At 38.7% G+C, this 27550-nt stretch overlaps 1 protein-coding gene across 7 annotated transcripts in view; it reads left to right on the forward strand.

Moving 5' to 3' along the window:
* The first annotated feature begins 100 nt into the window (after positions 1-100).
* The window catches only part of LOC129783123 (nipped-B-like protein), a 167614-nt gene continuing 140164 nt past the window's right edge, over positions 101-27550 (forward strand). For 5 of the 7 annotated variants that reach the window (XM_055792864.1, XM_055792862.1, XM_055792866.1 and 2 more), the window contains exon 1: positions 102-606. The gene's annotated coding sequence lies outside the window, so the exon portion shown is untranslated. Of the gene's footprint in view, positions 607-3450; positions 3570-27550 lie in introns of all 7 variants that reach the window. The other 2 variants (XM_055792863.1, XM_055792867.1) reach the window with 2 other exon arrangements.

Genomic DNA, 27550 nt, shown 5'->3' on the forward strand with positions numbered 1-27550 from the left:
TTGGTGTTTGGCGCCGGTGGAGGGAGTCATTCCTGCAGCGGCACTTCCGGTCGGCATTTTGTTCTGAGAAGGGAGCGAGAGGCACACACAGAGGATCCTTTCCTTTCCTTTCTCCTGTTCCTTCTTTTTCTCCTTCTTCTCCCTCTCTTCTCCCCACCCTACCCCCTGCACTTAACCCCGCTTGGTATCAACTCACTGTGCCCAGGCTGCTACCTCCCCCACCCTCCTACGCTCGCATATACGGAGGGAACGGCGGCCCCTTGGCAGCTCCCCTCCTCTTGGCTACCTCCCTGCGGCTTGGAGTGTGTCTCGGAACCGGTTCGGTCCAGCTCATGTTGATGTTGTGAAGCAGGCTCAGGGGGAAGGGATTTGTTTCGTCTGCTCACCTCCCGGCTCTACATGTTTGCTGCACCGAGGAGGAGACGGAAGAGGAACCAGCCCCCCTCCCGGCCCGGATTATTGTTGTTATATTATCTCCCCTCCTCCTCCTCCTCCTGCTCCGCGGCGGCGGCCTAGCAGCGGCGGCAGCTCCTCTAAGGAGGGAGGGGGCGGATTTCTCTCCCCTTCTTTCGCATTCTCGTTGGATTCAAACGCCGATTTGCTCAGGTAATCCCCCTTCCTTGTCTCCCCTTCTCCTCCCTGCCCTCTCCAGCAGCGGGCTGGGCCTCCCAATCCAGACGGCCCAGCACTGCCGGGAGCGGAGGGGATTAGCTGTTATCTGGGGTAGAGGAGAATGAGTGGCAACCAGAGGTGTTTATTTCGCAGCCCTCCTTCCTGCTCGCTCGGGTTTGGTGGAGGAGATTGGTTCTTCCCGGGCTGCCGGGAAGCCTAGGCCCAGTAGAGAGCGCAGGCCCGCCGGCCAGCGCCTTTACTCCAGCTCGGGGATTAGAAAGGCGAAGCGGCTTCTCAGTAGTAGGCCTCAACCCGGAGAGGAGCAGGAGGAGGAAACAATACAATTAGCCGCAAACGTGCACTGATCCTTTTGTCATATTTACAGCTTCCCCAGGGCAAGGAAAGAAAGTCCTAGCTCAGACGGCCCTCTGAAGTGGAGGAGTAAAGTGGAGGAATAGGGGAAGAGAAACAATGTAAATACCCAGAAACTGAAATACCACCTCTCTTTACTGTTGCTTTTTTACCAACTCTGTTCTGAACATTCAAAAGTTCGAATGCACATGGATTTATAACGTGCAGAGCTTTAATCTTTAACTAATATAGCGATTGATTAATGTGTTAATCACTTAATATATTTATAGCATAAAACTAGTGCTTATGGAATGATTGACAACACAGACACCTGCAGACCCAGGAAATACAGATAGGCAAGCATATTGTGTCAGGTACTCCACACAATCCTGGTTTTCATGTGCTGTATATGTTACAGGAATATGTACTGAATTCAGATGAAATACTATTTTATACTCTTAACAAACAGAAAAGGGGAGAGGGGATCGTGTGTAAAGTGTGATGTTTATGATATTTCAGGGACCAAGGTGAAGATGAGATCTTACCCTAAGTACTTGAGAATCAAGAGTAAATTAAGTGAAAAGTGAGGAATCTTAAAAAGTGTCATCCTTTCTTGTCAGGCCGTATCACTGAGCTTATTATTATCCTGAGCTTGTTATTAGCTGTTTGTGTGCATGATATTTGAATATGTAGTTAGGTGTCATTTTAACAGGTCAAATGTGTTTTGTAAATGATGGTTGATTAAGTGTCAGGTCTTTAAATGGTAGCTAATTTACAGTAAAGTAAATCTTGGGTTTACCGTGTGGTAGAGGTAGAGAGTGTTATTAAAAATGGGGGTCGCTTTAAAACAAACACCCTGTGAACTAATAAAAATATGCCTACAGAAGCTACATAATTGAGTGAAATTTTAAGATACTAAGTTTCTTCTTTCATATAGAAAGGAAACTACATAATTTGTCTTTTTCAGTAGGCTTTTTGGTTCTGCAGGTAGATCTGTTGTAATAAGTGGTTAATGTATCTAATAAAGTAACTTTCTGGTATATTTTGTTTAGAGTCTTATAAACTGTGCTATCATATCTCAGAGTGCCCTCTGAATATTAACTCGGAAGTTAATATAGCTGTCACATAGAAGTGTATTTTTAATGCTGTAAATCCGTGTAGCAGTCAGTAGTGTGTTGGTGATTTGTATTGGTCAGGGAGCAGTTTGAATTTTAAAAAGCCTGAAGATCCTGCTGAGCCCCAATCCCGGCCTCCCTCCCTCCCACTAACCTCCCATTCCTGCCTTTGTGCTGCCTGGTCCTGTTAGACACTGTTTGCAACAGGGCCTCAGGCCTATGTGCGTGGAGAGGAACCATTTAGGCTTCGAAAAAGCAGCTTTTTACCTTAAACTTTGTGAATTGCAGAGGGAGCTGTTAGTTGTCTCTAACTGTCCCTATCTCTGCGTGTAGCTGAATTGCTGTTTTCTTTTGGTCCGTAGCATTCGTAGAGGCCCAGTGTAACTCTGCTTTACAGGAAAGGGCTGTGCAGAAGTAGTTGTAGTTCTTGGGTAGTTTTTATCATCAGGAAGTGACGTGAACTCTAGCGTTTCTTTTGTCGTCTGTGTAAAACTGCTCTCATTTTAACAAAAATGGGTTTAAGCTAACAGTAGTGAACTTCCCTGACTTATTTTTCATATAAGGGGGTTTGCTTTAAACATACCACATAAAAGCAGGAAATAAGCTACTGTAGTTATGCAGTTCCTGTCAAGTTTATCTTGCCAGGATTGTGTTTACAACATGTTCTTTTTTTTTTTTTTTTAATTCCCCCCCTTTAAATCGAGAAAGCATGCACTTTTTTTGGTATGAAAAATAGGTGTATTTATAGAGGGAAACTTAAGATGCTGCTTATTTGTAATGAGTTTTTTTGATTTTGTTCTTCAGAGCCATGTGGTTAATCCTGAATTAGTTGCATTATCAATTATCACAGTTTATGTAGTTGTAAATTTATCTTGAAAATTATATTTAGCATACAGAAATACTTAATGTGGAAACGTTTATAAGATGACTTTTGGTTTAGACTGTATTTTTAGCACATTTAAGAGTGTGTGTGTGTGAAGCAGGACTTTCGTTCTTTTTTTTCTTTTTTTTTTTTCCTTATGCTCCACCCCTTTAGTTTATACTGGTCCACTTGTTTATCACAAGAGCTAGCTGCTTAAGGAGGATGTAGTTATTTTATTCATGTTCTAGAAATAAAAAATTATTCTTGAGGCATTAGTTGTAACAATTATTTTAACTGGAAGAGGAAAATATTTTCTTCTTGTTATCTTTTGTGCTTTTGACTACCTTGTATATATTGAATTTTTCCTGTGTACAGGTTTTATTTCTTTTTTTTTTAGCCTTTGCTATCTTTTAAAACTGTTTATACTTTTTTAAAAAACATTTTTTACACTTATAGGGGGAACAGAACAGGATCAGAGAAGCAAAATTAACCACTTAAACCCATTTACAGATCCCTGTTCTACATAAGAGTACATGTACCCTGGTGCAACCTCATTGCATGTTTGAGACTATGTATGTTAATGTTCATATGACTTGCAGAATCAAGGCAATAGATGGTTCTAACCCAAGGTAATGACTATGGTTTTTTGTTGTATTTATATGATGATTTAAGGTAATACAGCCTTAATTCTAAATTTTTCATGTATATATTCCTCTATAATATAAACTATATTTTGAAGGATACTAGATGAAAGATAGTCAGTCTGAATTGATTTGAGCCAGGAGTTGGTATACCAAATTTCCTGTTACAGTTTTATGTATGTATTATAATAAAAATTGTTAATGATATTAAATTTATATTAACATTTACATCCTGTTGCACAAGAAATGCAAAGTTAGTGGACAATTGCTAGTAACTAGAAGGAAAAATATACTTCTATTCTTTATATCTATATGTAGGAAAAATTAAGTATTCACATTCAGAAATTTCTGCTTTCTGAGTACATAATATTCATTGATGTGTGGACATTTTGACAACAATTATGAGCATACTTAATTGGAAAAATGAGTTTTGATATTTAGTTTGGTGTCTGGTAGGTTTGTGGTGGATTATCCAGTGTTAGAACAACTATTTAGGGTCACAAAATATTTCACTAGAAATATTTAACACTTGAAAAAACTGTCCATTTCAAGATGATACTGCTTTTTTTCAGTCTTTCATATGCCTTTATTAGAAGTAGTACAGGTTAAGTTAGCTTCTGATTTTGAATCATTAGCAGTAATGAGCACTCAGTTGCACAGAGATGCCTACAAGGAAATGCTTGAAATTGGTTATGTGTGTATTATTGTTAATAATGATCCTTTTTAATAATCAAAAAAGGAAGACCTTTTGAAATTACAACTGTTAAAGGCTTGTATGCTAAAAACTTCTAATATAATTCATCTATATTTGTGGTTTAAGTTTATTAGTGTTACATGCACGCTTTATGGCTGATTCTGACCTCCGAAGTACATGGGAGAGGAATGCTTTATATTGATATCTACTGCACACCAGGAGTGAAGAAATTGTGTTTGAGGAGATTGTGGGGGACCTATGATTTGTGTCTCACTTCCTGTCCCTACTTTTCACTACGGAAAAATCTCACTAGCAAAAGGGAGAGGAGAAAGGATTTTGGCTCAACTGTATGTAGAAACTAAAAAGAATTCCAGTCAAATTGAACACAGTTGTTGATACGTACTTGAAGGTGACTACTTAGTTCATACAAATAAACACTGAAGAACATTTTTCATATTTAAGTCAGGGAAAAATTCTAGAAAATTTTATTTTTATTGCTTTTAATATGTGTATCAGTTGGCTCTAAGTGGTTTTCCAATTGGAGATCTCAAAATTCTGAAAAATGAAAATATCTACCCATATAAAGATTATTGCTGTGGCTTGATTTGAAGCACTTTGTTTCTTTTGGGAGTGTGTATGTGTAGACATGCAATGCATTTTACAGGAACACTGTTAGAAAACACTAGGCTGCAATGTCAGGGACTTGGATAAGGAAACAGCAGACTGAGATTGCAGGAAAGAGTGTAATCCAGCCCTCTTCTCCATATGCTGGGCCTTTAACTACACTACTGTATTTCCCCCTTACCCTCGTGGCCCCAATTCAGTGCCTGGGAAATAGTAGCTGACTGGTATACTGATATAGCCTAGCTGATATATTTGTTTTTCTTTGTCATTCAGTGTGCAGCTTACTGCTTTATCTACTGTATACCATCCATATCTTTCAGGAATGCTGAAGTGTTTTCATCTATTCATTTGTTGGAATTATCTCAAAATACATACCTGCACTTCACAGACATTAGAGATTTTTTTTTGTACATCTGTAAAATGTTATTTCCATTTTACAGATGGAAGACTGAAAGTGAGTCAAATAGTGAGTTTGTAAATTGCTTATAAATCTTGTGTAATTTGACATGCTTTATTCTTGAGATTTTTCAAGTTACTTTACAGCACTTAAAAGTTCATAACATTGTTTTGACTTGATTTGTGGTTGAGCGCCCTGCATTTCAACATACTGGGCTCATTGTTTCTCATGGTGGATTCCTAAGTAGTATAGAATGGGGGTTTGCTGATGGCCTTAAGCATCTGTTCAGTTTCAGCTGTCTTGATTATGCTGAGAGCTGGACAAGAATAGATTTCCTGTCCTGAAAAATCAAAAAGAATCATCCTCCGTATTAGGAAGAAATCAAAATCTCTTAAAATTTATAAGGAAGAACAGAGACAACTAGATAATAACCCAAATCCTGCAAGTAATTAAATGGTTTGTCTACAATATTGGAGACAGATTCGAAATATTACTCTGTTAACTTCCAGCAGGATCTAGTAACCCTGGAAAGTATCCTAAGCATTGGTTATTGGCTGTTAGGGATAAAACTCTGCCTCTTAAATTGATGATTGTTATAGTTGACGTAAACTGGTTGAATGGAAACCTCTGCAACCTAGGTGTCAGACCATTTAACTGTGATGTCAGTCTGTTGTCCAGCTGCTGTACAGCTGTTAAGAAAGCAAGACTGTTCAGAGGTGTAGTAAGTGTGTTCCTAGCCAGAACATTGCTTTTGGGATATCAGAAGTCCAGGTTCAAATGCCTGATCTGTATCAGGTAGAGAGGTTCTTGAGCTTTTCTTCCCCTGTATGGCTTTTTATGTTCTAATCCTATGCTCTAGGCATGACCCAGAGGCTGTGGGTATGTTACGGAACAGGTAGAATTTTTCTTTCTTTCTTTCTTTCCTTGTGATAAAGTTTTCTGTAAAAATAAGCTTGCTTTTTTATTTTTTTTAAATAATAGGAAATGAATTTTCTTCTACTAGCATTCTCGGTGATGATTGATTCCTCTTGGCAGGTTCCTTAAAAACTCTTGTTGAGGTATAATCTTTAACATAGAAAAGCTTAAGTGTATCCTATTAAAATTTGGCAGTTATAAGCAACACTTCAGTTGCTTAACAGAATTGTTAGTCAACTTCAAGAATGCATGTTGCTCCCTGCTTGTTTTGTATAGGTGATGTATATAACTTGGTGAAAAAGTAGCTGACTTATCTGATTGTAGACATTAAAGTTGAAAAAATTTTCATGTGCAACAGAACCTTCCTAATAAGTGTGGTTCTAAGCAGCGAGATGTGGTACAGACTCTTAGTTCTCTGGTGTCCATTCCCTGTTTATCCACCGTGCCGATTCATTTGAATGTGGAAAAGACAAGAACTGAGGTTGCAGATGGCTGGAAGGGTGAGCACATGGAGAAGAGTGGTGGACTGGAACCAGACTTATACAAATGGGGAGGGAATGGGAATTTGAAGGGCAGGAATTTGGAGGAGGGTAGGAGCTTGGAGTTCCTAAGGAAGTAATGGCTGAACTGAGAGGACTGGATAACAGAGCTGGTGGGGCAGATAAGTGTCCTTAGTGAAGAATACAGGAAGAGCTGTGAAACAGCCTTAGCAAGAAACTGAGACAGAAAGGTACTCTGGAATTGGGTGTGCAGTCAAGGGAAACAGTTTAGGCATGGGAATGGGTGGGAAGTATGTACTGAGAGAGACCAGAGAGGGGAAGAACAAATGGCTTCTCAAGCCATTTGTACGAAACAAGGATTGGCTGGGCAAAGAAGCATTATTTCACACACAGGATTTTGTTGTTTGAATTGTCTTCCCCACCCACCCAGGAAATCGCATAGTTAAAAAAAAAAAAGCTCAGAAATGTGGAATACTTGTACTTGTGAGAGCAAACTGTAGGGCAGGGGTCCTCAAACTACGGCCCGTGGGCTGGATACAGCCCCCCAGGGTCCTCAACCCGGCCCCCGGTATTTACAGAACCCCCCCGCTGGGGGTTGGTGGGGGAAACCAAGCAGCCGTAGATGACTGCCTGCCCCTTCATCCGCCCTGGCCCCCTGGTTAAAAAGTTTGAGGACCCCTGCTGTAGGGAATTCTGTAGTTCAGATTACTTGTGTAGTCTGCATTTGGCATCTTTGTGGATGCATTGTGGTAGTCTTTAACTCTGTCACTGTTTCTTCCTACAGCAGGATGCCTATTTCACTGACTATGTGGAATGAATAGAGATTTAAAAAAAAAATTATAAAATCAACCAAACAAAAAAACCCAACTCCACACACACACACCCCCAAATACAAAAAACCAGGTTATATTAACGCATCCTAGGATTAGCTTTAGATATTGTTGATCCTGCCTTGGGGAAAGGGATAGACTCTTGAGATTACTTCCAGTCCTGTCTTTTATGATTAGATATTTTGGTTTCTCTTTGGTGTTCAATGTGTACCTTAATCACTTCACATCATTAAACCCTGCTCCAGAGACAGAATTCTTAATTTCCTCATGGGCTTTTCTGTGATGTGTATTATGATATTGGAATGCTTCACAAATACTTGCTTGTTTAATATTTTTGAGGGAGAGTATGTAATCATGCAGGTTGGGAACTGAGATGCAAAATTAGTCTTTATAACTTTGGAAGTCCAACTGGAGCAACTGTAGGGCTTGAATTTTAAATTAACTTGACTTTTTTTCTATCATAATGTGTGTGATGATAATATAACAGATTTTGTTAATTTGGTTATAAATGACTAATCAGTGCTTCTTCAAATTTGGCTTCAGAGCATGCAGGAAGAAAGGAACACAGAAATATAGTAATAGAAATAGAATCAGATTCCCAAGAGCGGCATTTTTGTTTCCTGCTATCTCATATGCAGCCTCTTTCACTTCATGCTTCTCTTTCATTTTTACTTGAAGTTGGAGAGTCATGTATACAACAGACCATACAGCCTTATGAATAGCCTCTGATTCGTTTCCAGAGCAGATCCTTCCTGTAGGCTGAATGAAGATTGGGCCCAGGGGTGAGAGGAGAATGTTACGCAATTATATAATCCAAAGACTGTGTCAGAATTCTTGAGTGCAAGGGATCTTTATTAAGTTTTGGTTGACTTTGCAAATGTGATTTTTCAGCCGGGGGTATGGAATTTCTGGTAGAAGTCTAGAAAGCTTTGAGTTGATACACAGAAAATTTGGTATCAACAAATACTCAAACATTACTTTTTCTATGTTGAATGCTCTGTTTTAGAGGGCTTTTAAAAAGTCAGATCTTCAACATAATTTTAAATTATATGAATTTTAACATATGGAAATGCATTTAATATATTGTTTTAGGCATTGCCTTGTAAACCAGCTGTCACAGTGCAGTAACTAAAATTTGTAATCTTGATTTCTACGTAATAAAAAAGGAATTGGAGTGAGATCAAAAAGGGACTTCATTGTTGTGATACTGCTGTTGAACAGGTCAGCCCCTAAGTGTTAATCGCTAGTTTGAGATGTGTGAGTATGCAAAATGGAACTCACAACTCCTGTGGTGCTCAGTAAGTGATCCATATTGGTTAGTCAATAGAAAACATTGAAGAAATTTTTACCTCCTGAAAGAGAGTTTAAATTATTTGATAATCATATTCTATCTTTCAGGTTTTTTTCCCCGTTCTAATTAATTCTCTTTGCAATGTTATGTAGTACTCCTTCAACAAGAGAAGGGAATGCTTGCTACCCTGTAAAAATCTTAGAGCCAATCAAGGACTCTAATGGATAGTGACAAATGCATGTTTGAACCTCCTGCTACTGAGGAGGATGTTAGAATCTGGGTGTCTGATATCCTGAGCAAGTGCCCTTCCTCTGTCCTGCTGAGATTTTGAGTGATGGAATAGAGGCAGCAGCTAGTATGCAGTGTGAAGTACTCAGTTTTGTGTGTTAGGCATGTTCAAAGCATGTGTATATGACTGGACTTTCCTACTCTGAGGATCTTGCTCAGGCTTAGGTTTAAAACAGGTGTTGAGCTGCTTAGTTCTACAAAAATAGTGGCAGTTGTGGCAGTTCTGGCATACACTGAAGCAAAGCTGTAGGTGAACTTTCCTGCTGATAATTTGGGTGGCTAATGGCTTAGTTGTAGGAACACACTGCACTTTAAGGTTGCTTATAAAAGACTATTTAGAGTTATGGCTCTGCATATTTACTCACTGTAGTAATTCTTTCTGGTTCGATCTAGCGTGATGTAATGTTTAATAATTCTACTATGGAAAATATACCATTTCTATTCAATTTCTAAAATACAGACAAAATTTTTTAAACTATAACTTTCTAAATATCATTATATGAACAAGCCATCATAATACTGCAAGGTAAATATTTTCAGTTTTCATATCACACTGTAATCTTAGCCTGCATTTTGGAGGAAGAATAATGAAAGCTACTTATTTAATTTAGTGACATGTTAAATAATTATATTGAATTAGTAGACTTCATTTACAGAAAGAGAGAATTCCTATTCTGTTTGATTATTCTTGACAAATCCTTTTTCTAGGCTCAAAGTAGACATGATATCATGGGATTAAGCAAATTCTTAATCGCATCTATTGGCTAATTATTTATCAAAAGTCTTATAGAAAGCTCTGTAGATGGACTTATGAGGATTCAACATAACTCCAAATTGCCAGGACTCAACAAGTTATTGCATGCTCAGCTACAGTGAATGCTCAATTGTAGATAGGTAGCTGGTGGCAATTGTACATAACTTGATTTAATTTAACCATGTTTCACTGCTGGCTAAGGCAGGCTGAATCAGTTTGCATTTTTCACAGGCTAAGTGTATGTGTGCAATTATTGCAAGTCAGCTGATGCACTGTAACTTGAGAGTCTGGGCTAATCAACTTGCCCAAATGTGGCTGAGACTCTGTGTAACCCTATGTGAATTTTGGGAGAGAATGATATTGTCTGAATCAAAAATGTTGAAGGTCTTCTACCTGCACCTAATTACTGATATAAGTGTAAATTTGAACAAATGTTTTGGGAAGGACAATAAAAAGGGGTAAAATACCTCATTGTAAAATACACGAATTTTGACATCCTGTTACAAGATATCATAAAGCTTGTTATAGATATAAGCAGATAACTATTTTAAGAACAAAAAACCCTCATCTGTTTTATGACCACGAAGCTTACATGCTTATGCTATTTTGTAATGAAAACCAAAGAGAAATTAGAAGATGGATGTAGTTTAAACTGATGCTATTTCTATAGTCACTGATAAAAAAATGTTAAATTTGCTGTACAGACCTTAGAGGCTTTATTAGTAAAATGATTTTACCTTGGCAAAGAATTCTGTTTAGTTTCATGTGCGTGGCTATGACAAATGTTCTGTAAATAAAGTTGCATACAGGTTCATTAGTGGAGTTGTGTGTTAGTGCTTTAAAATTATACTTCTGCAAATGCATTGCCTTCAGTGGGTTTACATAGGTATAATTACTTGAAACTGATATATACCAACATATTTGCTTCCTGAAATAAGTTGGAATTTCAGTTGGACTCTAGGTTAGTCTGTAAATCTTAGGGCATTAAAATATAGTAAAATATTTATTCACTGAACTCAGTGTTTATAAAATGGTGCACACGAGACTAAGAAGCATTTTTGTTTTTCTTTAAATAATATATAATAATTTTGTGGATTAGATTTACCCTGTCAAGATTTAATGATTCTGTCATGGTTACTTAGCATTGTTCTTGTGGTTGATTATGAGAAAACCCAAATTATTGTTAAGCATTTTATGAATTGTTGTGAGTTAGATGTTTGTATTTTGTGGGGTGGGGTGGGTTGTGGCCTGGAGTGCTAATTGCCAAGATGTAGTGGTAGGCTTCAACTTGTGATTTCTTTCCAATAACTTTCTGAATTCTGAACAATAGTTTAATAAATTCAGTGATCATGTAGCTTATGAATATACTCCATCAGTGATATGTTGATGTTAATTAGCTTCAGATAACTTGAGATAATTTTTATTATCTGTGTAAAAGGTGCATATATATTTTATATATGAATGAATGATTGGGTAACAATCCAGATACTTTTTCACTGAAATGACAGTCATGTTTGAAAACTTGCCTTAAAAACTTTTAGAAATAAGAAACACCTACTTGACAGCCAAGAAGATCTAGAAAAGGATGTTTGCTGTGAGTAAACATTAGGAATAATTAGCAGTGGGGGGAGCTCAAGTTCTTTGTAATACAAACCTGGAAAAGACAAATGTAAATGAATATTGGATAATGTGAAATAGCAGTTCAGTACTATACAGAATACTACTGTCAGTATAAATTTGTCTTGGATATAAATATGATCATGTGTGCTAAAGCATGCAGACAGTTATGTCAAATGTGTGGCCTGGGAGGGCTACTTGTGGTTCTGCTTTAATTTATGGTCTCCCATGGCAACTGCTAAGGAGAAAAAAAGGATTATGAATTGAGATGTGTCCCTGGATCATGTCCTGTGAGTTTAATGTAAAGACTTTTTTTTTTTTTTTTTGAGGAGGTAAACAGCCTGTTGTTACAGGAACAGATCTTTTCCTTATTGCTGCTACTTAGTTGCTCTTCTGTTGTATGTTTTATCACAGAGGCTGGTGGTAAGTTAGATATTATGCTATTGGAAAACAGGACAGGAATCCAGTAGTTTGAAAGCCTGGGTGAATAGTTAGCAAAAGATAGTGTCCCTACCCATATAGGTGCCTCAGAGTCAAATGAAAAAAGGAAATACAGGGAACTGAAAACTAGCTACTCCTTATTGCTACTTGAGTGTATGTATCAGTCTTGATGCAAGTTTAAGGTAGTTGAGGCTTGATCTATTTCTGTTGCTTCTGGTCTCTGTTTGAATGGCATATGAATAGAAACTAGAAGGGTATCATGCTTCATTTTTAATGATTCTGTATTGCCAGAATATTCCCATAAAGATGTGTAGTCTCTGGGTCTCCTTTGTGGTAATTTACAATTTGGAAAAAAAGCAAGTTGATTTTATTCCTTCTACAGTAGCAAAGCTACTGAGAATCTTCTCCCAAATGAGCCTGACTTGTGAAATAATGGTAATGTTTCACACTAGAAAGATTGAGCTACCTCTCTAAAAGGTGGTTGTATATCACTTGCATCCCAGGGAAGACTGCAAAGATAAGCTTTAGTTTTCCCTTGGAGGTACTGCTTTGTGTTTTTTTTTTTTTATATATATATACATACGCACATATATATCAGTGCTGTGTTTCACATCTTTGTACATACTCATTTTCATGTCGGTGAATGATGGTAGGCAAACGGCTATAACTGTTTTGCTCATAACAGGATGACCTGAAATATATAACACTTAGGATATTTTGAAATGTTTAATTTTTAAGTAATTAAAATATATAGTAATGATAATCCCATTTCAGTGGGGTTTTATGTTTTTTCAAAATCTTTAAAACTTTGTGACACTTCAAATATAACTTTCCTGCATTTTAAAATCCATCCCTTTGCTAGCAAACAGGGATACTTCATTGCAAATTGTTGCAGTTGAAGAAATTACAGAAATCAAGTGCTCAGCATGCAGTTGTGTACATTCTATTAAAACTAAAAAATTAAGCATGACTTGAGTAATCTAGTCTTCAGTTTTACTGATTTGGTTTATTGGCATGGTCAAGTTGTGGCTGTTAATGTATTTGTAGCATATGGGCCACAGTTCAACTTTGCCTTAGCAACAGCAGGGACAATAGTGCTGTCTGAATTCTGCAGTAGAAAGCTTTGTATTAAAGCCTCAGAGTAATTGATGGCTATAATTAGCCCCCTCTTCCACAGCAGTGAGTTTTAGATTCTTAGGAAAAGAAGACGGTAGTAATTTGAAGTGCCCGGAGAATAAAGTACATAGAAGGTAAGCAGAACATCTGTAGGTTGACTTATTTGCTCTCAGAGTTGTTTTGCTTGTTCTCAGAGTTATGATGGGTAACACCTTACTTGGAGTATATGTTCCTGTTGTGTTCTTTATCACCTCTGAGGGCTGGGCTAAGGTTATCATTTTGTTATACTGTGTAACACAGACTTATGATAGAATTGCTGGTTGCAAGACAAATCTGGTCTGTGTACTCAGCATTGCTGTCACCTCTGTACTTTGGGAGTCATCTAATGTGAACGATTAATAATTATGCTTTTCGTCTTTCCTCCTTGGAGAGCCAACTGACGGAAGAGACATCTCCCCCTTCTACTCCAGTCTAATCACAGAAGTATCTGAGAATTTTGAATATCCTTGGGATATTGAAACCAGTATGGTCCTGTAGCTATGAAACATGAATGTTGTTCAGGTCTTGTTTAGGGTTAAGCAACTATTTGAGACTACTCGGACCCAGCTAACAGGCAGTGTGGCTGCTCCCAACCCCCTGTGATGGGTGATGCACCTGAACCAGAGGACCAACCCATGTAAGTATCAGTCGCCCCTATACACAAGAAGAAATGGACACAAAAGTCAAGCTCATTAAGTAAAGGAGGGTGAAGCAGGGGCCATCATAGGAACAGGAGGAAGAGCCAGAACAAGAGGTAACCACTCGATCCCTATCCCTGAATGAGCTGTCGGATAGGCAAAAAGATTTTAGACGTCATCCAGGTGAGCACGTTATCACCCGACTGCTTTGATGCTGGGATAATGGGACTAATAGATTGGAATTGGAAGGTAGGGAAGCCAAGCAGCTGGGATCACTTTTCTAGAGAAGGGGGCATTGACAAGGCCACTGGAAGAGGGGCACAAGTCCTCAGTCTTTGGAGGTGACTCCTGTCAAGCCTGAAAGGAAAGGTATGCCTTCAAGGAGGATATTAGATGTTGCCCAGGCAAGTGGACTGCAATAGAGATATCCAGTACCTGAGGGAGCTAGCCATGAAAGAGATGATTTATTATGACCAGGACAACGCACAGTTACCCACAGATCCTGACAAAGTCCCGTGCACGTGACCCGTGTGGCAGAATTTTCTATGGAGTGCGCCATCGTCATATATATCAACTCATTGGCAGTAATGAGCTGGAGAGATGCAGCGCCACTGACAGCGGATGAAATGGCTCACCGATTCTGGGCATATGAAAATAACATCTCTACCTCCCTCATCTGGGCTGTCCAGGAACTGGTCCAGCAACTCAACAAGGATAGATCCTACTCCCCACCTGTAGGGACCTATATCTCGGCTATTAACAGTAAGCGCCCTTCTGCTGGAGAGGGAGAACATAGGAGGTACACACTACAGGGTACCCTGTGGTTTTACCTGTGGGACCGTGGAGGGGACATGAGGAGGTGAGATGGAAAACCTACCTCAGTCCTGGAGGCCACGGGTACGTGAATTACAAGGAAAACCAATCACAAATAGGGAGTCTTCCAGGAAGGCTGCTGCTCCAGTCTCCAGTGGGCAGTTTCCCAGACAGAATGGAAGGGATGACGTTACTCCTGATCCTGTGAGAAGGGGCTCTAATCTGTTTTCACAAGACGCAAATGGGCTGGACTGCAACTGCTCCACGTGATGGCCCCTCTGCACTGCTTGCTGCTGTGGTAGGGAATCCTATGACCAGGACTAGAGGGGCCCTGCCTCCAGCCAGGTGGAAGAGAGGGACAACCAGGTTTACTGGACTGTGTGGATTTGATAGCCTGGCACGTCAGGTCCAGAGGAGTACAAGTACATACTTGTGCACAGTGTATTCTAATGCTATCAAGCTATACATGGGTGGAACCCATTAGTTTTTCTGGAGTGACGGGGGATCTCAACGGCTAACTGTACTGGAGGCTGAAATAAGCCTGACTGGGAATGAGTGGGAAAAGCACCCCATTGTGACTGGCCCAGAGGCTCTGTGCATCCCTGGCATAGACTATCTTAGGAGAGGGTATTTCAAGGACCCAGAAGGGTACCGGTGGGCCTTTGGTATAGCTGCCTTGGGGCTGGGGGGAAATTAAGCAACTGTCTACCTTGCCTGGTCTTTCAGAGCAGAGGACCCTTCTGTTGTGGGGTTGCTGAAGGTCAGAGAACAACAGGTGCTGATCACTGTACACAACAGTGCACCATTGGCAATATTGCACCAATTGCAACTCCCTGATTCCCATCCGTAAGCTGATTCATTGACTGGATAGCCAAGGAGTGATCAGCAGGACCCCCTCACCCTTTGATAGCCCCATATGGCCAGTGCGAAAGTCTAATGGAGAATGGAGACTAACAGTGGGCTATCGTAGCCTGAATGAAGTCACGCCACCTTTGCTTGCTGCTGTAGCAGACATGCTAGAACTTCAATATGAGCTGCAAACAAAGGCAGCCAAGTGGTATGCCGCCACTGATATTGCAAATGTGTTTTCCTCAATCCCTTTGGCTGCGGAGTGCAGGCCGCAGTTTGCCTTCACTTGGAGAGGCATGCAATACACCTGGAATCGACTGCCCCAGGGGTGGAAACACAGCCCTGCCATCTGCCATGGACTGATCCAGGCCGCACTAGAACAGGGTGGAGCTCCAGAACATCTGCAATACATTGATGACATCATCGTATGGGGTGATACAGCAGAAGTTGTTTTTGAGAAAGAGGAGAAAATAGTCCAAATCCTTCTGAAAGCCGGTTTTGCCATAAACCAAAGTAAGGTCAAGGGACCTGCACAGGAGATCCAGCTTTTGGGAATAAAATGGCAAGATGGACGTCATGCAATCCCAATGGATGTGATCAACAAAATAACAGCCCTGTCTCTGCCAACTTATAAGAAAGAAACTCAGGCTTTCTTAGGCATTGTGGGTTATTGGAGAATGCACATTCCAAACTACAGTCTGATTGTAAGCTGTCTCTGTCAAGCGACCCGGAAGAAGAATGATTTCCAATGGGGCCCTGAGCAACCACAAGCCTTTGAACAGATTAAACAGGAGATAGTTCAAGCAGTAGTTCTTGGCACCCTGGTTACCAGTGCTGGGCTGGATGTTTAAAGGGAGGGTTTCTTCTACACATCACACAACTGATGCTACATGGAGTAAGTGGATCTCGCTGATTACACAAGAATGGATAGGAAACCCCAATCCCCCAGGAGTTTTGGAAATTATTATGGACTGGCCAGAAGGTAAAGATTTTTGGATGTCACCAGAGGAAGAGGTGGCACGTGCTGAAGAAGCCCCTTTGTATAATGAACTGCCAGAACATGGTAAGCAATATGCCTTGTTTACTGATGGGTCCTGCCGTATTGTAGGAAAGCATCGGAGGTGGAAAGTGGCTGTATGGAGTCCCCTACGACAAGTCGCAGAAACTGCTGAAGGAGAAGGTGAATCGAGCCAGTTTGCAGAAGTGAAAGCTATCCAGCTGGCTTTAGACGTTGCAGAATGAGAAAGATGGCCAATGCTTTACCTTTGTACTCAGTCATGGATGGTGGCAAATGCCCTGTGGGGGTGGTTACGGCAATGGAAGCAGAGTAATTGGCAATGCAGAGGCAAGGCCATCTGGGCTGCTGCATTGTGGATATATCACATTCCCCATCATCCACCAGACTCTGGGAAAATTGAGTGATGTAATGGACTGCTAAAGACTACACTGAAAGCAATGGGTAGTGGGACTGTCAAACATTGGGATACACATTTAGCAAAAGCCACGTCTTTAGTCAACACCAGAGGCTCTTGCCAGTTGACCTGGCCCTGCCCAATTAAAAATATTATGTGCTGTAGAAGGGGATAAAGTTCCTGTAGTGGATGTAAAAAATTATGGTTGGGAAACATTTGTGCTATTCCTGCCTCTGGCAAAGGCAAGGGCATTCATCAGATTGCTTTTACTTAAGGGTCTGGACGCACTTGGTGGGTAATGCTGGAGGGTGGGGAAGTCTGATGTGTACCTCAAGGGGATTTGATTTTGAGTGAGAATAGCCCAAGAGTTGTGTGGTTTTAGTTGCTATATAAGAATGTATGTTGTTACTTCTGTGCAGATATATGCAATATCAAGGGTATTACAGTAAAAATCACCCAGATTAATAAAGAATGAACTTTGATGAAACTGGGAAAGTGCAGGTTTGGTGGAATCAGAACTGTTCTGAATGACTGTTTACTACAGATGGAGCCCAAAGTTTGAGGCTAAATGTACTTAACGGGCATTTTGTAGGGATGGCCTGTAGAGTAAGGGAATAATATCTGTGTGTTTATATCAAATGTCATGGAAGGTGATGTTGTTTGGATGGGATGTATTGGAAAGTGTGGGACTTGAACATGATGTAAATGGGATGGAATAAGTGGTGGCTACTGTCCTGGTTTCAGCTGGGATAGAGTTATTTTTATTCTTAGTATCTGGTACAGTGCTGTGTTTTGGTTTTAGTATGAGAATAATGTTGATAACACACTGATGTTTTAGTTGTTGCTGAGCAGTGCTTACTCTAAATCAATGACTCTTCAGTTTCCTGTGATGTGCTAATGAGCAGGTGTACAAGAAGCTTGGAGGGAGCGTAGGCAGGACAGCTGACCTGAATTAGCTAAAGGAATATTCCATACCATAGAATGTCATGTTCAGTGTATAAATTGCAGGGAGGGGGCTGATTGCTTCTGGGGGACCGGCTGGGTATCTGTCAGCAGGTGGTGAGCAATAGTATTGTGTGTCACTTGTTTTTCATGGGGTTTATTCCTCTGTTTTTGTTATCTCCCTTTTCATGACTATTATTAAAATAATATACCTTATTTCAGTTATTAACTGTTCTTATCTCAACCCATGGGTTTTACCTTTTCCTAATTCTTCTCTCTATGCCTCTTCGGGGGTTGGGGGGGAAGGGAGAGTGAGTAAATGAGTACTTAAATGGTATTTAGTTTCTGGCTGGTGTTAAACCATGACAACCTGTCATCTCTAAACCTACCTATTGTGCTTGTTTTGTCAGGTTCATATGACAGGGCAGCGGTTGCATGGTTTTACAGCTTTCTATCTTCAAGACTGCTATGTCTAAATTTCCTTAAGCCTAAAAAAAGTAGTATATGTACTTGGAGAGCATAAAACCCATTAATGTAAGCTTTTGCTCACCACTAACTGACCCATCCGATGCCCAGCCGGTCCCTAAGCAGTGGCCCCCTGCCAATCTCCCCCCTTGTATTGCTGAGCACGATGTCATACGGTATGGAACATCCCTTCGGTCAGTTGGGGTCAGCTGTCCCAGCTGTGTCACCTCACAACTTCTGTGCACCACCAGTCTACTTGCTGGTGGGGCAGTGCGAGGAGCAGAAAGAAAAGACCTTCAGTATAAGCACTATTCAGCAGTAATGAAAACATTGGTGTGTTATCAACAGTGTATTCAGCACAAATCCAAAACATGGCCCCATACAAGCTACAATGAAGAAAATTAACTCTAACCCAGCCAGAACCAGTACAGGGTGACCATGCTTAGTTGGTGCACACCCTATCCTAAATTATTGAGTAGTTACTTTGTTTAGTCAATTTGTTTACCTGAACAGTAATGCTTTTTCCACAGTAGGTAGAGCAGGAGTTTTGAAAGTTTTTCATATTGTATAAATTTAGTATATTTAAAACTTTTGAATTGTAGTGAGAAATAGTTGATATACAGGGCTATGATCTTCTGGCTCTCTAGAACTGGAAAAGTAAGGAAAAATGCTTTTATTTAAAATTGATTAATGAAACCTCTCTATCCAGTTTTATTTACTTTTTGTGTTAAGAACCCTCCTTAACGCTGCCATTTAATTTATATCCCTGGAAAGGACATTCTTTAGAAAGTAGATTAAAAATCTGTCATAGTGCTGCTGCATGCATTCCTTACATATTGACTGAAGAATCCATTCTGGATGATATATTTCTCCCTTCCTATTTAGAACATGAGCCTATTTTGAGTGATGTCTGCTAATGATGTTTAATTAAATGGTAATTTTTAGTGTGGACAGGCTGCTGTCTTTCAAGTTAGAGTGCAGTCACTCAATTCAGATTTCTCTGTCATTTGTTAAAAGTGGTATCACTTAGCTATTTGTGTGGAGTGACAAACCTAGGAATACATTGTTTACTTGAAATAGTTATTCTTATTTCTGACACTAGTGTGGCTTATGGCTTTGACAATTTTGGATGGAGAATATAAGGAAAATTCTGTGAAGGAAAAAAAAAAGTATAAGAGTAAACAGACAACCAGCCCCAAACCTTGAAATATTAAGTTTTCCTTTATGTATGTATATTAATTATTTAGCATACCTCCCTGGCTTTTCCTGTCATTCTTATGTTTACATTTCCTTTTTTTGTGTGTGTTGGGGTTTTTTTGTCTTTTACTGCCCTGATTAAGATGGTGATGTCTTTTCCTCTAAGGCTTCCCCTTATTGGCTTGGGAGAACCTTGCTTTAAGAATTGTTTCCAGTATTTTGCTGTTACTCGATGCACTTAGAATTTTTAATACCATGACATTTTTCATGTACAATATTTCTCTTCTATTTTTTTTCTTTAATGAATGGTAAGAATCAAAGTTTTTTTCATATTTTAGTATTACAACTTTCAGATTGCATGTTCTGTTCAAAATTATCCCTTTGTAATCAAGGGGAAGAAAAGCAACAAAACCAAACTGTATTAGAAATGAGGGAATTTGAAAATGCTTGTTCTTTAGTAAATTTGATCATACATTTAATCTTGTGATGGTAATTTCCAAAAAGATGGAGAATGTGGTTTAAGGATGTTGTCATTGTGAACAAGGAATAAGGCATGTACAGAATTCAAGTATAATTTTTTTTTGCTAAAAGCTGGAAAGAACTACCTGGGGATTAATGACAAATGTCTCTCCCTGTCCACCACAAGTTATGTTGATGAAACATCTTTGCCTACTACCTTTTAGAACCCAGACAACTTTCTGCTTCTTGACAGGCCAGTGAACAGGTCTACAAGACCCATATATATTTCTGAGAAATACTGCTACTTAAGCCTGGGCCTCTTTATAAAAGGGCTACTTATTTTCTAGCATTTATTAGTGCTGCTGTTCATTAATCATAAATCATCTTGGGTCATTAAGCTTTTTGAAGGTTATTATCTGACAGTGTTGGAGGCATTGCCAAAGTATTCCTGAAGCTTCAACCAGAAGCTGTTACTGCTTTGAAGGCATGGATGCATAATTTGGAGTTGGAGGTCAAGCTGTCCACTAAATAGAATTCAAGTTAGAGAAGACCTTGCCCTTAATATCTGAAATAGGAACCTGTACAAAATGAGCTATTTTCAGTGGACAGTGAGGATTAAATTCAAAGTAATGCTATATATTGAGTGCTGTCTAAACAATGTTACATAATGGGTTAACTATCTACATATATATATATATAGATGTTTTAGAGGTCAGCTGTAAGTTGTTTTCCCTCAGTCTATTCAGTAGAGCAAAACTTCCAATGAGCTGCTATGAGTTTGTTGGCAAGTTGAAACATCAGCTGGAATTTGAGTATGTTAGTTTGGCTCTCCAGAGGCTACCATGGGTAACTTGTCCAGTATAAAAATAGAAATTGTAGTAACTTGGTGAGGCCTTAAATGTCTTTTCTCTACAGTAGTACCAGTGAAAATGGTCAGAGTTTGCTAGTGTTATGCTGCTGTATTGCAAAAGGTGTAAGGTAAGATTTTTGTGAATTCTGCAGAACAGCATGTTAGAAAGCCTTCAGTGACTTAAGTCAATTAGAATAGCGGATGTTAATAGTAATTGTATGTGTTTATTTTGATGTGGATATCATATATAGTGTTATTTTAAATCCAGCTTATTTTACATTGTTCTTGCACGTGATTTTTGACATATTGATGCTTGTCATTATATAATTATCCTGCTAGAGGTACAGGTAACCCTAGGATTGGTCTAGAATAGCTGAAGGCTTTTTTCTGGTACGTGGGACCAATAGGGTGTTTAACAGTGGACTAAACATTTGGATGTGAGTGTTTTGAAGTGACCAACTCTTGATAAGATGATAGCAACAGGTGAAACAAAAAAAATTATTTACTTCAGATCACCAGATAGTCTCTGTAGTAGTTGGAGATGAGAGGCCTTTTGTTAAGATGGTAATCTTTATCATTGATGATAAAGTTTCCATGACCTTTCTCTGTAATTTTTTTTTTGTAGCTTTTTGCCCATATACATCTGGGGTCATGTACACATCTCAAGTTTAAATTAACTGTGTAATATTTAAGAATTTGGAAATATTGACAGGCTGGACAGAAGAATTCAGCACATCAGTGCTCTCAAAGCACTTTTCTCGCCACTCTTTCTACTAATACTTATATTGAATACACTACAGTGTTGCCCTCCTGTCCTGAGGGAGCAAAAGGAGCAGGATTAATCCTGTTTTTTCTTGCTGTTTCAGTAGTAATAGTTTTTCTTGATCTTTGCATGAAGCAATGGGGACAGCGTGGAAGGAAACCTGGCTAATGAGTTGAACTGAGAGGAAAGGAAAGCAGTAAGATATAAATACTTGAATTTGAGGGAAGATTTTTGCAAAATAATGTTTTTGAAAAGTTGCCAGTAGCAACAGTAGTAGGAAAGGAGGCATATTTGATTTTGTTTTAGTGGTTGAAAACACACAGGAGGCAGCAAAGGGAGATAAAGAAATGATTAGTGCTTCTCTCCTGTTTCTCAATCCAACTCTTAATTGCATTAGAAACTTAAAATATAGATTTCTTCTTGAGTGCCTTCTTTCAGGATAAGATTAGGTCATCTCATTCTTATCCTCCTATTTGTTAACTTATCATCCTTTCTCATTGAAATGAATAATGAATTGGAGAGTGTTGTGGGAGCAATAGCTTTCAGTGACAGTGAGCCACTGAAACAGTTCAGCTGTTACATGGAACTTTACCCTGTGCTTTATGTCAGCACCTTTAGTGCTATTACTTTCACTCGGTATCTCTGATTCTTGGGTTGTCCTGTACTTAATGATTTTTTTTTTTTTAATATATTAATTTCTATTTAGTCCTCCAGTTTCCTGATGCATTAACTTAAGAGAAAGTCATGGGATTAACTTTTGTCAACTGATCATGCTACTTTTTGCTCTAGTTTTTCTGTTTATGTACATAATACAATTTTAATTTATATTGTGAGTGGTCTAAATTAAAAATAACAGTGGGGTGATTCAGACACCTGCATCTCATATTTAATCCAAACTTAAAATGTAAGGTATGTATTTTAGGGCCAGTGCTTTTTAATGTTTTCATAAATGATCTGGACTCAGGAGTCAAATGTACATTAAGTAAGTTTGCTGACAATACTAAACTAGGAGGTGCTGTGGACTCCCTCAAGGGTAGAGAGGCCTTACAGAGAGATCTGGATAGACTAGAGAGCTGGGCAATCACCAACCGTGTGAAATTTAACAAGAGCAAGTGCTGGATTCTCCACCTGGCATGAGGTAATCCTGGTTGTACATACAAATTGTTGGACAAGAGGCTGGAGAACAGTCCTGCAGAAAGAGATCTGGGGGTTTGGGTTGATGGCAAGTTGAATATGAGTCAACAGTGTGCCCTGGCAGCCAAAAGGGCCAACCGTGCCCTGGGGTGCATCGAGCACAGCATAGCTAGCCAGTCAAGGGAGGTGATTGTCCCAATCTACACTGCACTGGTGCGGCCCCACCTCGAGTACTGTGTGCAGTTTTGGGTGCCTCAGTATAAGAAGGACAACAAATTGCTAGAGTGTGTCCAGAGCAGGGTGACCAAGATGGTGAAAGGCCTCGAGGGCAAGACTTATGAGGAGTGGCTGAGGTCACTTGGCTTGTTCAGCTTAGAGAAGGCTGAGGGGTGACCTCTTCGCAGTCTACAACTTCCTCAAGGGGGACAGCAGAGGGGGAAGTGCTGATCTCCTCTCTCTGGTGACCAGCAATAGGACACGAGGAAATGGAATGAAGCTGCGTCAGGGGAAGTTCAGATTGGACACTAAGAAAAGGTTCTTCATTGAGAGGGTGGTTGGTCACTGGAACAGGCTCCCCAGGGAAGTGGTCACAGTTCCAAGCCTGTCAGAGTTCAAGGAGCATCTGGACGATGCTCTTAATCATATGGCTTAATTTTGGGTAGCCCTGCGAGGAGCAGGGAGCTGGACTTGATGATTGATTCTTATAGGTTCCTTCCAACTTGAGATATTTTATGATTCTATAATATTTTATCAAAATTACCATGTTAATGTAAAAGTAAATGAAATAGAAAGCTTCCTGATGTATAAGGCAGATGTTTTCTAGGACTAAACTTCCACTGTCAAAGTATGCTAGCATAATGTTTTTGTATATTGACAGAGGCATATTTGCACTTTTACTAGATATTGTTTGCAAAGCTGCAGGAAGTCATATGCAGTTACCATAGTTGAGCTGATGCACAGTAGCCTGAAGAGCAGCCCTAAGCCAGAATACTGGCAATATGTGGATAGAGAAAATCTTGATGACTACGGTTCTTGTACCAAACTAAAACTCATTCAGTGATTTCATCAGGAAAATAATGAAATCCATTCCTGAAATAAGCAGTTTTCAAAAATGGTGAGTGTAGCTCATTACCTTAGCTGTGTAGCTGCCTTCTAAACTAGAAGTTGCAATAGCCTTTCAGTTTCCGGAAAGATAGGATAATTTGTGGGTACATGAAGTAGATAAATACAGTTATGTTTACAATCTTATATACATAAGGATATACAAGTTTTACTTTGTGTATGACAATCAACAAGTTTTCCATGCTTTTCAAGGAGAATTTTGTTCACAAGAGATTTCAGGGTGGAGAATGCAAAGGACTTGTGGTTAATCTGGGAAATGTACTTTGTATACGGAAAACACCTAAAGGCTTTGTTCTGTCAGTGTGAAGAGGCCTAATGGTAGAGGGAGCTGGCCTTATTTGTCAGTATGGAGGAGATGGAATGGAGCATGTTGTGAGACAAAGTGTGTAAGTGATATGTAACATCAAGTGAGGAAAAAAACCTGCAAAGTCTTCTAGCTGTAACATAGTGGGGTAGAAATGGAAGCTGGTTGAAGGGACAAGATTAATGAAAAGGTGGGCTCGGAATGCGTAGAAGACAGTCGTAACAACAAAGTATGCTGTTGCCTGTGAGGACAAAATTGATCTGAAACCAGAACGTAAATGACACTTTTTTTTTTTTTTTTAAAAAAAAAAGGCACAAAACCAAACGCTGACAAACTGGAGGGAGTGTGACAGACGGCCACTAAGATTGTTAGGGGACTGGAGCATGATATGTAGAAGAATCTAAGGTAGCTGGGTTTGTTTACTCTGGTGAAGAGAAAGCTAAGAGGGATTGAAATGCTGCCTTTAGCTAATGAGTGTTTATATAGAAGATTAAGACAGGCTTCTTTGAGGTGCACAACAAAAGAAGCAACAGCTGCTGTTGCAGTAAGGGAAATACTGATTGGATTTAAGGGAGAAAAAATTCACAATGAATCTCCATCCTTGGAGATATTAAGAACTTGACTGGTAAGGCCTTTAGAAACTTGATATAACTTTCAAGTTACTCCTACTTTGAGGAGAGGGTTGGTCCAGAGATCCCTCTAAGCCTACATAGATCTATGATTTTGTGGTTAACTTCTGTTTATGATTATCTATGCTTGTGTAGCAACAGGAGTTATTGAGAGAAAGCAGTGTTAAAATACAGGACCAGTTAAATCTTACCTGGCTGACATATTCAGTATAATCCAAGTGTGAACATAGTTTCATTTAAGCACAATGTTTAGGAGAATAACTGCCGTCTAAGATGAGTTATATGGTACCTTGTGGATTTAATGAAATTAAATATTTGTTAGACTAAGATGTTTATCTAAAAGGTAGTTTTTAAAATGTATTTTCAAATTTCTGTATCTAATGTACTGTATTTCCATATCCAGTTTTTGAAATTCTATGTTTAAATGATGAAAGAAAGAGTGGGGATAGTTGTACTGAAGTATCTTGTACAGAGGTGTTACTCAAGCCAATCATAATTACAAGTTCAATTACTAAGTAAAATTTTTATTCTTTATCATCTTTTCCTATGGATGGACTTTTTTTGTGGATAGAGGCTGTTCTATAGCTTTAACTGTATTCTTTCACAGTAGTGATACTTAAAATGTTCTTTAGAAAAGATCAAATTATATTATTGTCTTAACTACTGAAAAATTAGATGCTGGTATAGGATCTCATTTTGTAGGTAAGTGCAAGAAGGAATGCACTCTTATTGTAAAAAAAAAAAGTCTTAAATGTTAAAAGATTGTTAATAGTAAATACAAGTTCTGAAGATGGATCTAAAAGCTGTTTATTCATGGCTTATTAATAAATCCAGTTTAAAAAAAAAATATATCGCTTGAGGATTTAAATTTGCTAGCTATTGTCAGTTCAAGGAAGGATGGGAATACTTGTCAGGAAAAAATTGATTACTTGAAAGCGGCAGAAATAGAAGTAGAATGAAATTTAAGTGCCAAATATTGATACATTTAGAGATTTATTATACAATTTCTGCTTTAAGCAGATACGCTTCCTCTGTCATACCCAGGTGAAAAGCTAAGATCCATGTATATTAATATTATTACAAAATACCTAGTTAGTCATCAGTAAAATGAGACTATTAAAAAGCATATGTGGTTTTTGAATCAATCAGGAGAGATATATCTGTGTAGAGATATTTAAATATCAGAGTATATGCATGAGATGACATCTGTGTGTGGTTCCTTTGTGCTCAGGAAAAAAAATAATCAAATGGTATCAAATGTAGAGGTTAGAAGATTGGGAAAACTTATGCTGAGTTTCCTCTTACAAAATAACTTACTGTGCAGCAGTCTGAACTAATTTGTTTACGTGGCTTCTGTCTAATTAGCTGAGTGTTTACTGAGTGATACTCTATTTCATCTATTCGTACAACAATTCTGAAGATGAGCTTGTGACCATGTTTGGTGGTGGTGGGTTGTTTTTGGTTTTTGATTATTTTTTTTTTGTGGGGATTTGGATGTTTTTTGGGTTTTTTCCTGTTTGTTTTTTTTGTGGGGGGTGGGAAAGGGGGGGTGTTGGGTAGTTTTTATTTTTTAGGTTTTCTTGGGGTGTATGTTTTTGTTTTTTTAGGTTTTTTTTGTAGTGATGCTCCTGCTGTTAAATTTGTCAAATCTGTGAACTGCTTGTGTTCTACAGCTCCATCCTTAGGGGGTTGCTGAGGGATAGTACAAATGAGTTCTCTAAATATTCTGGAAGGGCTCACATTTGTAAAGGAGAGGAACTACAGGCAAAGATGATGGAAGAAAAAGGGAATATAAGCTGAGTCTGAATAATTCTAGTCTGGAAATTGATATAAAGCTCTAAAATGCAGAAGAAAGATAACAGAATTACCTTCCAATAAGAATGATGAAGGCAAAATGCTTAACTAGTTAAGGAAGAGAAGTTGATGAAATTATTAAATGCTTGAAATACTTTATGTGATATTATTGATAAAGTGTGATAAATTGTTTAATAATTTCTTATGTATTTAATGTGAAAATGATAAAATCTGTAAATAATGAAAGTTACAAGAACCTGAAAATTACATTACAGAACTGATATATTTAGCCTTATTCAGTGTGAGGGAATTACTGTTACACCTCCAGCTCCTGGTAGTTTTAGGCTGTACCTCTTTGAAAAGGAACTTTATAAAGTAACTAATTTATTCAGATGAATTTCTAAATTGTATTCTGAACATTATATTTTTACATTGATAGCTATAGTTTCTGTTCTTTTCTCTTGGGAATGTAGAGTCATTGCTCTTACTAGAAAATGAGATAAAGTTGTTCCCCTCTCTTTGCTCAATTTGAATTTACTATTCATATGTAAAACCATTGGTGCTAATAAGATTAAGGTTTTTGGATATCTTATGGTGGAAATGAAACAAACATTTATAGTGTTGAACTGTTTTCATTGAGGGATTTGTGCAAGTGTAATGCAGAACCTAAAGAAGTGTGCTTGAAAGGAAGAACCTGATTTGATGTTGGGGTTCTAGGTGGACACTTGAAAAGACAAACCTGCTTGCTTTGCATGTTGCTTTTTCTTTGAAAAGAACACAATAAATGGTAGTGTTGATTGTAATCATACTGCTATAGGAGCTATTTGTTTGAGATAAGAGAATGGCATTGTGCTATGTGATTCACAAAAATGTAGTTAAGACCCTGCTTTGGAAAACTTACTTTCTAAATGCATATTGTATTATTTGTTCTCTTTACCAAAAACTATTTTTGTTGCTAAGGTGCATTTCTTTCTTTCAAAGGAATAGGCTTGTCTGTTCCATTTCTAGTCCAAAATAGTTTGTCTGCCCTCATGACTTTTCAGAGGGGACATTTGTTTGTGAATGCTTTTGTGAATGACCGTGATAGGTTTT

This window comes from Falco peregrinus, chromosome W (assembly GCF_023634155.1).
Source record: "Falco peregrinus isolate bFalPer1 chromosome W, bFalPer1.pri, whole genome shotgun sequence".
NCBI classification, from domain to species: Eukaryota; Metazoa; Chordata; class Aves; order Falconiformes; family Falconidae; genus Falco; species Falco peregrinus.